The sequence below is a fragment of the Nicotiana attenuata genome, chromosome 5 (genome assembly GCF_001879085.1).
Source record: "Nicotiana attenuata strain UT chromosome 5, NIATTr2, whole genome shotgun sequence".
Taxonomy (NCBI): domain Eukaryota; kingdom Viridiplantae; phylum Streptophyta; class Magnoliopsida; order Solanales; family Solanaceae; genus Nicotiana; species Nicotiana attenuata.
Genome location: NC_031993.1, coordinates 5,452,582 through 5,464,078, shown reverse-complemented (window position 1 = coordinate 5,464,078; position 11,497 = coordinate 5,452,582).

Sequence of the window (11,497 nt, the reverse complement as noted above, 5' to 3'; positions counted from 1 at the left end):
AACCAGCCGTCACTCCCACTAATAGGGGCAATGCCGAACATATAAGTTCGAAACACTTGCTCACACAATCAGCACCTCGGTGCTCAAGCCATAGGAAAAGATCCGGCCTCAAGTCCTCCAGACTGGCCCAACATAAACTCACAGAGATTACGTCTCGCCCCTCGATCGGGGAATCACAAGCCATCAAGGCACATCTGATACTGAGCGCTCATGCGCGCGTACGAACACGTGGAAGGAATTTCAAGAGTTTCTTTTCAAGTTGAATCAAGGATGCACGATAAGAATTCAAGAATGTGAAGTTTTCCTAAAGGTTCTGCAGCCTCTCGAGGATAAGTACAGACGTCTCCGTACCGATCCACGAGACTCTACTAAACCGGCTCATGACTCGCGAGACCAAGTAACTTTGCTCTGATACCAACATGTCACGACCCCAACCCCGGTCGTGATGGCGCCCAACACACCGCTAGGCAAGCCCGACCAATTAAATAACCTTAACCATTTTATCCAGTGCATGAATTAATTAACACAAATAATTACTAAGTCAATATACTAAAAATCCGGGAATAGAGTTAAACATGCAGAAAATCCCAAAATATAAAATAACTACACAGCCCGAAGAATCCGGTGTCACAAGTCTGAGCCTCTAATACTTGAGTATCAACCTACTACATATTGTTCTCTAGAAATACGGAAATAAAGTAAATGAGATAGAAGGAAGATCATGACTGCGAACGTCAAATGCAGCTACCTTGAAACTCCCAAATATGATGCTAGGCAGAGAAGTCCTCACTCAGCCTCAGTAGTACCTGGATCTGCACGCAAGGTGCAGGGAGTAATGTGAGTACTCCGACCCAGTGAGTAATAAACATAAATAAAGGCTGAGAATAAGAAATCCTGAATAGGCACAATGTAATTCTATAAATACAGCCACTTGAACCCAGTAGCATAAAATCAGGAAATCAGTAAAAACAATTATAGAAATATCACAACAGATAAATAAGTAAATGACAATCAAGTATGCAATCCAACACATAGATCGGTACTCTCCGGTACCCGCTGCGGCGTGCAGCCCGCTCCATTTATTTATCGTCGACGGCCCTCACTGGGGGTGTGCAGACTCCGGGAGGGGCCCCTTACGGCCCAAGCGCAATAATAAGCCATCTCGTGGCATCAACTAGGCTCTCGGCCTCATATCAATATCAATATCATACCGCTGCGGAGTGCAGCTCGATCCCCTACTCAGTCCAAAGTCACATAAGCCCCTCGGGCACAATCATATAGAATAATTCAGTCCAAACTTCATTAAAAATATTAATTAAGTTTCATGTTTAAGAAAAGGTAGCTGAGTTTGCAAAACAGTATTAAATTCTAGGACTGAGTTCAAAGATATGTAGATATGGTAAGAAACCAGTAATAACAATCCCTAAAGAATTTAATCGATTGGCACGAAGCCCAAATATAGCAAGCAGCTCAATTAAAATAATATTAAGTGAATTTCAGTCAAATACACAGTATATTCAATCTACCCGGACGGACCAAGCACAATCCCCAACGGCACTCTACCACACGCTCGCTACCCGGCGTGCAAGTCACCTCAATATAGCACTACAATGTGCAAACACGGAGTTTTAAACCCTCAGAACAGCATTTACATCTATTACTCACCTCAAGCCGGCCAAAATCCTAGCTCGCTATGCCCTTGCCTCTCGAATCGACCTCCTTGTACGTCGAATCTGATGAAAACCACAATGAATACGTCACAATATGCCAATAAAACAATACCCAAGCGAAAACAATCGAAAAATAGCTGAAATCTCGAAATTAGCAAAACCCGAGCCCGGGGCCCACTTCTCGAAAATTAGAAAATTTAACATCAACGGATTCCTTATCTCTCCACGAGTCTATACATGTAAAGATTACCAAAATCGGAGTCCAAATGACCCCTCAAATCCCCATTTTAACATCTCTTAAGTTTCAAGCCCTAAACCACCATTTTAACTCCTTAATTCCTTGGGTTTTCAGTCTAAATTCATGTAATAACACCTTAAAATTGTATTTTGGACTCAGAAATCCTTACCTCAAAGAAGTCCCTTGATTTCTCTCTTCCAACTCGCCCAAATTCTCCAAGTCTAGAGTGAAAATATGAAACCCTTTGAAATTTCGCGAAGGAGAAATAAAAATAGCACTGACCAGTCATTTCCGCATCTGCGGCTCCTTAGCCGCATCTGCGTCTCCCGCTTCTGCGGTCCCATTTCCGCAGAAGCGAAAATACCAGAAGCAGCAGTGATTTTTGCTCCTTACAAGTCCAAAACTTCCCATTAACCCTCCGAAATCACCCCGAGGCCCCCGGGACGTCAACCAAAAGCACCAACACCTCCTATAATATCATTCAAACTTGCTCCAATCATAAAAATACCTCAAACAACACTAAAACCATCATTTCTCATCGAATTCAAGCCTAAGTTCTTTAAAAACTTTCGAAATACGCATTCGATCAAAAACCTAACCAAATCATCTCCGAATGACTTGAAATTTTGCGCACACATCCCAAATGACATAACGAAGCTACAGAAACTCTCGGAATTCCATTCAAACCTCGGATCAAAATCCCACCCATCAACCGGAATTCACCAAAATACTAACTTCGCCAATTCAAGCCTAATTCTGCACCCGACATCCAAATTTACTTTCGATCACTATCCTAAGTCACAAATCATCCCCTGAAGCTAATCGAGTCATCGGAATTCATATCCGATCCCTCTAACACAGAAGTCAACGTCCGATTGACTTTTCCAAAACAAACCTTCCTTAAAGAGACTAAGTGTCTCATTTCCTTCTAGAACCAATTCAAATCAACTCGTTCACACCCAACACTGATAATGAAGCATAAAGAAATAGAAAATGAGGAAAACGGGGCGGTAACTCACGTGACGACGGGCCGGGTCGTCACAGTTCTAGGGAGGTGGCTGACACTACTTTGATTACTTTGCGTTCTTACTTGTCTGCCATGCCTAATAGGTAAATATCGGTGAGAACAAGAACATATAGACAAGATGTTCTGCATGTTGCCACCCTAAAAGTCTCTACCAAGAAACGACATCGTTGGAGGCTTTCTTTCTTTTTGCAACATTGACTCATGAATGAGGAATCTCAGTAGGTAGCTCTTTAGTTAGGTTGCTATTTTTAAGTTTCTTTCTTGGTGATCCTAATTGTTGTTTTATGTGTTTGATGTTGTTGTCCAGGTTATAACTTTTAGTTAATGGATGCAGTTGAGTTACTTTAATAGGATAGTTTGCCTGATTTAGACCTTAGCCAATTGCTAAACTACTTAGGAGCTTACTAAAATTATAGTCTATAATTCAGGTTCTTCGTGTTTTGTTCTTGAAATTGGTAGGTTGAATCCTCGATTTTATTCTCAAAAAAGTCTTTGCTATTTTGTAGTATTTTTTAATTTTGTATTTGTGTTCTTTATAAGTTCTTGTGCGTATGTTATCTGGCGTCTGAGTCTAGAAGCTTTTTTAGGCAACTGGAATTACTTAGTCAAAATTCTGTTGATGGAGTCGGTCAATTTCCTTGAAAAAAGGGTACATGTGTCTTACAAAGCAATCAACTTACGATTCGTCTCCACAATAAACTTCTTTTTCTTTTTTTATTTGCATAACTTAGACAATTAATTTGTTGATAGTTGATACTTGATACAACCTTGAACATGATTATTCAAGCGGACTTAAATTGGAACATCATATTTTTTAATCGGATGTCCTCGAGGGACAAGCAAACTTAAAATTTAGGGAAAATGCTTAAGTACCCCCCTGACCTATACCCGAATTCCCAACTACACACTTTTTCTTTGCGGGAATCCTATTACCCCCCTAAACTTATTTTAAATGTAATTATTTGCACCCTTAACGCTGACAACCAAACTCTTGGCAAGTGGTGAGCTACACGCACCCCCACATGTATTTTTAGTACTTTTTTTATTCTTTCTTTTTTATCTTATTTCTTATTATTCTCATTTTTTTTGGTTATTTCATTCTCTTTTTTATTGTTTTGGTCACCGGCGGCATAAAATGGTGGTCGTCAGAATTCACAAACACCATTTTTCCGGCGAATTTTTTTTCCTGGCGATATTTTTATCTCGATCTAAGTGTGTTTTGTTTCATATATATAAAAAAATTTCTTAAAAGTATAGTTTATGTGTGGGAGGAAGAGCAAAAGAAATAAAAATGAATATAAGTTGAGAAAACTTTTTCCAGTTAAAATTTCAATACATCATTTTTATCCGGCGTGGGAAGGTTTTCCGATGATGAATTTTTTTCCCCAAATCTGAGTGTATTTTGCTTTGCTTATGAATAGATCTTTTTGAGAGTTTAATTTGTCTGTGAAAAGAAAAAATGAAAGAAAAACGGTTAGATAAAGTCGCCGGTGAATGAATATCTGCCAGAATTAGAGAAGAAACAAAAAAAAGTAAAAGAAAAAAGACAAAGAAAAAGGAAAAGGAGAAGGAAAAAAAAAGTAAGAAAAAATGGTAAAAAAGAATTAAAAATAATCTGAAAATCGTTTTTTCTTGCTTCTCACTCTCCTTTGGGAGAGTGAAATAGACACACTCTGCCACGTCAGTGTTAAGGGTGCAAATAATTCGATTTAAAATAAGTTTAGGGAGGTAATAGGATTCCCGTAAAGAAAAAGTGTATAGTTGGGAATCTGAGTATAGATCAGGAGGTACTTATGCATTTTCCCTAAAATTTATATAGCAATTTTGTTCATTTGTTCACTTCTTCGAATGTTGACATTACTTAACATATTACGTACTCCTTTGTAGATATTATACTATGTGGTGTAGTATTAGGAATGAATGATATAGTACGATTCCCGGTATGTATTGATTCTTTAAAGCTGGCCTTGGTTGTTGATCCAACGGTGAACAGTTAAATGTGTGTTTAGAACTTTGTTAAGGTGAAAAGGTGCTTATAACTTAGAGGATAAAAGTTTGCAGAGTCGGTGGTTGATTTATGAGCTTATGGGGACTGCTGCTTTCCCACTAATATTTTTTCCTTTATAATCAGCCCACAAACAAAGGAAGATGAGAGAAGAAAAAAAAACACACACACACCAAAAATCAACTCTTTTTTCTTCTCTGTAATGGCCCAGCTGGACTAAAATTTATATAACCAAAGAGGAGAAGTATTCGTATGTCTTGTTAACTAAAAACCCACCTCATATACACACCATTTCACCAAAAAGACACAATCTTTCCATAAATACCCTTCTGCAACACCCCTAAAAAGATCCAATCTTTCATCACTTCTTCACTGCATGTCTCTAAAAAACAAAATCAGCAATGTATTACTACTATTATATTTTTCTTCTCCATTTATGTGGGCTTTTTGGGGTTTGTCTCTCTTTGTCAAGAACCTTCTCACCACCTCTCTCTTTTCCTTTCTTTACCTATTTACTACACCTTTTCTTTGTTGTATTATTATTGTTTTCTCACTTTCACGCCTTTCTTTCCTTTCTTTTTTCTCTCTTCTGCCGCCTTGCCTCTTCATATTTTCCAAGATCTGATGTCTAAGAAGATGAAAAGGGTGTCTTTAGAATCATCATCTTATGGTGTTTTTGAAGATTCAAAGGCTGGGTTGAAGCATCAGACACTATTTCAGGACTATCATGAGCTCCACAAGGTAAAAAAAAACTTATCTTTCGGGGTTTGTTTGATCCTTTTGTTTGAAGATCTATGTTTCTTTTATTAGTGTATTTTTGGTGTCTTTGAATAGTCTTTTGATATTTCTATTTTTCTTTTTTGGTTCTTTTCATCTTGTCTTTAGCCGAGTATTTATCGGAAACAGCTTCTCTGCCCTCCAGGTAGGGTGTGCGTACATACAAATGGGAACTCACTGGGTTTGTTATTGTTGGAGTTTTTTTGGTTATTGTTTGTTAGAAATTTGATGACTTTTGGTTGGTGTTTGATACGTTTCCTATCAATGATTTATGAGCTTGTTATTTGTTGTCTCTTTGTTCGATTTTTTTGGGATTAAAGTTACCCTTTTAGCTCTCCCTTATTGAGGCTTTTACTATGAGTTTGTGTCTCTCCTGTTAAGAGGTGAGAAATTTTACACGCTATTTTTGATAATCTTTGAAATTATTGTTTCTTAATTTCATAGAAGGCGCTTTGACATAAAATATGATTGTATTGGCTGTCTTAGTCTCCAAGTGTGTGCCTCAAAGTTTCTTCATTTAGCAGTGCTAAAGCTGGTCTGAATTATGACAAGAGCATATAATTGTTGTACATATTAAACGTTGCAGTTATGGATGTTTCAGATAGCTTGATGGTGCTAACAGTATTTCAAGGGCAGTTGCTTGTATCCTGTCTTGGGAGTTTTTAATCAGCATGTGAAATGAATAAGGAGAATGTCACGTAACCAAAGTGGCTGCCACGTAATTAATTTTTCTCAAATGTTGCTTTTTTTGTTTTGTTTTTTTGTTTTTACGTATAATTTTTATGTGATTCTTGTATATGTGATTCTGACCTTGGATCGCTATTGATTCAGAATTTAAAATTATCAAATTTTATTTTTATTAGGATATTGAATCTTGAGACCGTGTTCTTTATTGCTATTGGATTTGCCTTCCATATATGCTAAGAATATGGATGATGAATGAAGTAAAATATCTTATGGAAAAAATTTGATCTGGGAGAGATTGGAAGGAAACTTTTAATTTTAGAGTAGATGACAAAAATGGTACACTCGGGATTTCCTATTATTTACTTTCAAAGGTTGCCGTTTAACTGGCTTCTTTAGGCGATTTTATCCCGTATCCACCAATCGAAGAAACCATTGCAAAATTAGAAAATAGAAAGCTTACTTCCCCAAAGTTGCTTAGTGTTGCAAATTTAATCAGCTTTTTCGATAAAGTATCCAAACAAAGATAGTTTTGTTGTTTGCTACACATTTGCGTGTCGCTATATATTCTCTCACAGAGCTGTTAGCAAAGCAGTCTGTTAATGCGCAGATCATTTATTAGGTCGCTATCACTATAGAAGAAACATAAGTTGTGAAGAAGAAAAGCTAGGAAATTACAACCACCTTTAGTTGGAACAGACACATAGATGCATTGTTATTCATACTCCAAAATATGTTGTTCTTTTGGGATAGAGGGATTTAATTTTAAATTTTAAATTACTTTATCTTATCGTGAACAGAACAATTCTTGATTATCACAGAGTAATTCTTCTATGAATGATTTTTAGTTCCTCTAATAGAATGGTAGAAAATATTTACTAATGATGAATTTTAGATTCAACTATTTTTCTTCTGTCTTAAGGAATAAGAAGTGTCCAAGAAGATTCATATAGTCGTCCCGACTAGCTTGGGAACAAGTATATTTATTGTTATTGCTGTTGATTAAGGAATAAGAGGTGTTCAAACGGAATGAAGATTCATTAGATGGTTCACTACCGTGTCAGGGGGTTAATGTTAATGTCCTTTCAAAACACTTTCTTGAATATTTTGAAGGAAGAATAAAGACATTTGAGAAGAATGGTTTGTTTTAATCACACTTTACTAAGAATGATTTGTTTTAATCTGCATCTAAGTTATGTACAACTAAGCCAAAATTATCAATTTTATGTGTGAGTTCATCTCTCTCCTTAGACCAATCATTCACCAACGATGTTAGAAGACAAAGTCGTTCCTCATATTCCGTTAATCGTGAATATTCTTACCAATACCAACCCTTACTCCCATATTCAAATTCAGACCTCCAAGAAGTCAGGCCATGACAAGACCAAAAATACGAGCCATAAAAGTCTTTTGTCAACCAAGAGTCTTCATCAATAGCCTTACCTCCGTATATTTCATCCCCAAATGTCATGCTGAGAGAACTAGGAACACACTAAGAGAAAAATATCAAATATTTGTAAAAATAAAAGTATATACAAAAAAAGGATGAAATTTAAAGTCTAATCTAGAAAAATAGTTAATTTCTAAGTCCCCGGCAACGGCGCCAAAAACTTGTTGCGGCCAAACGCACACGCAAGTATACGCGGTCGTCAAGTAATAAAGTGACTAAAAGTCGGATGTCGAACCCACGAGGACTTATGATCAACTATTAACTAAATTAGACTATCCTAATTATCTATACAAGAATTAAACTAAGAAGTATTTGATTCTAAACTAATTAAAATAAATAAAAACAAATAATGAACTTTGGACAGAGAAAGAGCAGATTTTTATGATATCAATGTAATGAAAACGATCTAGGGTTATGGGTTATCTAACAATCCTATTGTATTCTTCAATTAAATTGACTAATTATTTATTCGGTTTATTGGTTGACAGGGTTAATATTGCTCATAAGAATCTGTCGAGTTCTTACTCGCCTGTTCAAGCTAACCTAACTCCTATATGTCTATGGAATTAGAATCAACAAGAACGCATTTATAATTCTTGTAAATCAACCAAGTAAGGCAATTAGGTATATGTCTATCCTAACCGCGAATCTGTTCCCCGAGGCCCAGGTTCAAGAACTTGCTCTACTCAATCCTATATGCAATCTAGAATTCCTACTTTCGAGTTCAACTCTAGATTCGTAGATAGTATTCAATTGGTGATCAAGCAATCAAATAATTAAGTGCAGGATTAAATAAATAAATCAATATGATAAGTTTAGGCCGATATAATCCTTGTGAAAGTGGAAGTGGACATGTAAAGACGAGTGCCAATACCAAGACTTGTGACATGCCTTCTGACTTAATCAATCAATCAAAAGCCATATATCTTCACCTTTTCAATAGCTGCTTCAGGTGTTCTAGATTTTGTCATTTGTATAAACAAAGGTATGTAATGTACATATGATTAACCGACCAACTTTGTGTTTATTACATTGGAACAAAGATGAAAGAAAGAATCCTCATCATGCAAACAGACTTTCAGAAGTTTTGAAGCATTTCCAAGGGTGAAATATCAATGAGCCCTTTTTTAATTTTGAATGTATAGTATCAACGAATGAGGCAAACAACATCAAGTAATATGCTACTCAACTATATACAAGACCAGACCTAAGCCTTTGGAGAGGGAAAGCTCCTTAAAAGAAGATGCTCCCTTCTAAAAATGCAAAACATGCATCACATAACTAAACTACTTTATAAGAATACAATGATTTTAATTAGTTTATCTGGCTTTTGAGGTATCTGGAAGAAATATTGAACAAATGGCCTGTTCCTACATATTTCCCAATACACTAACATCAGAGCGAAATTACCACCAAAAAAAAGGAGTTGCTCTCTCCATAATAGTGCGAAGAAGCTTAACACCCACGTTTACAGTGTCACATTTGAATGAGATACATCTTTATTAACCAAAACTTAAAATTTTAGTAATTGAGGTTACACAAAATCAAAGCCGGAAAAGGAGAAAGTTGAATCTAGAAAAGTATTCTCTAACGGTAATGTAATTGAGCAAGTTCTACAAGTAAAGAATCACTTGTGTGTGTTCCTTTGATAAAATAGACAAACAGTACTTTTATCTTAATAATGATAACAAATTTGAAAATCAATAGCATCATGCCGAGTTAGTAAACTCGGCACGTAGAAGTTGACATCCAGCTTCTTTCATTGGCAACCTCGAGCTATTCCAAGGTTTTTTTTCTTTTTGATTTAAGTTATATTCACTCAATAGCTAACAGAAATATCATGGGTACACCAAAAGTTAACCAAAAACAAAAATTGCCCTTATCTGAGCCATCCCAAATAAAGCTTCAAATCTAAATTTACTTCAGGATTGGATCTTTGAAGTGAAAAAGAAAAAAAGAAAAAGAAAAAAAAAAAGCAATTCGAGAAACAAAAAGAGGGGAAAGTGCAAGTACTCACAGCCTTCTCTCGAGCCCTGGGTTCAATTTAATTCACACTACAATTTAAATTGAACTAAATTGTTTTTACGACTCTACTTGAAGCTGTACCACTTTTTTGAACTAAATTATGTTTTCAGTTCTTGTGAGTTTTACTCTATTCTTCCTTTTTTAAGTGAACCATGTTACTTCCCTGAAATCTTGGCGCGTGTCCAGTAGCTTCTCTATTTGTTTGAATATTTCAGTTACGATTCATGAATAAGCTTGATTTTCGTCTTTCTTTTTATCTTCTGATTAGCATCTAAAATTAGCTGCGATCTTCATCTCTTGTAGCCTTTTTCCCATATGACCATGTTGAGAGAAAGGAGCTGTAATTTATTCTTTAATCAATAAACTTGTGGAGATCTATATTCACTTAAAGCTAGGCACACAGCTGCTCGTTCTGGTGCATGTCGCGTTATCTCCCTCCCTCTCTCTTTGTATCCTTGTATGACGCTTTAGTACTTTGTACTTGAAAAAGATAACAATATTCATACTAAGATACATATTTAAGTTGTCGTCACTGTGATGTATACCCTTTAAGATTAAAACAAAAGGCCCACCAATTGGACCATAAATAATTGTTGGGAAATCTGGGAATAATGTTTAAAAGAATATTAGTAAATTCTTATTTACCATGTGACTGGTAGTTTGTCTCCCCACCCTCCTTGTTTTCTCTTGGGTTAAATTGCAGTCTAGGATGACTGACCAGCTTTTTTGTTGGCCTGTGGAAGGGACATAAAGATGGATATTGGGTATGGTTTGTAAGTCTATTCATGCCTGTGCAAATTTCCAAGGCGTTGTTGTTGTGTTAGCATAATTAGGCTATAATATATGAAGTGATAGGGAAATGTAACAAGACTTTGTAACTTGCATCTTTCTTTTCATGTTAAATTTACTTGAATAAGTTTTACAAACGTTGAGATAAGTGGTTGGCACAAACATGGCATAAAATTTACGGATGGATGCAGATAAATGAGTTGTTAAAATTTTGAAATTTTTCCTTCAGAACATTTGGTAATTGATTTTTTCTAGAAACAAAGATTTAATTCAGTTATTTTTCCTTATAACCAAGGTACGGTACCAAAATCTTGCTGGAAAAATCATATTATTTTACCATGATCTTTTATTTGGGTGTTGTATTATAGGATGTGTTAGAAGGAAATGAAAAATAACTTATCTCCAACTGAATGGCTCCAAGATTCCAAGCATGTTCCTGGAGAAAGCCTGATGTCGACCTGTTAAATTTGGATCTACTGAATAAACAACGGAAATTTAGCCTTTGTGATCTATATTACGAGGATACTGGGTGGGGGTATGTAACTACATTTGGTTTTTTTGCATCATTGTATCTTGGAAGAGTCATATGAAGTACTGATAGCCTTCCTAACCTAGAGCGGGAAATAATTTAAAGTAAATTAGTGCATCATAAGTTCTCCAAGTGTAAGAAGAAAGCACTGCATTGAGAGAATGAATATACGAGATAATGAATTTAGGAAAAATTCCTTATTTTGTCAGACAACTCGGCCTATTTTATGTGCCTGTTAATGTGCCAGAATGATATTTTTAGTGATTATTATCTATTAGAGCACAAAAAAATAAGGGAGAGAAA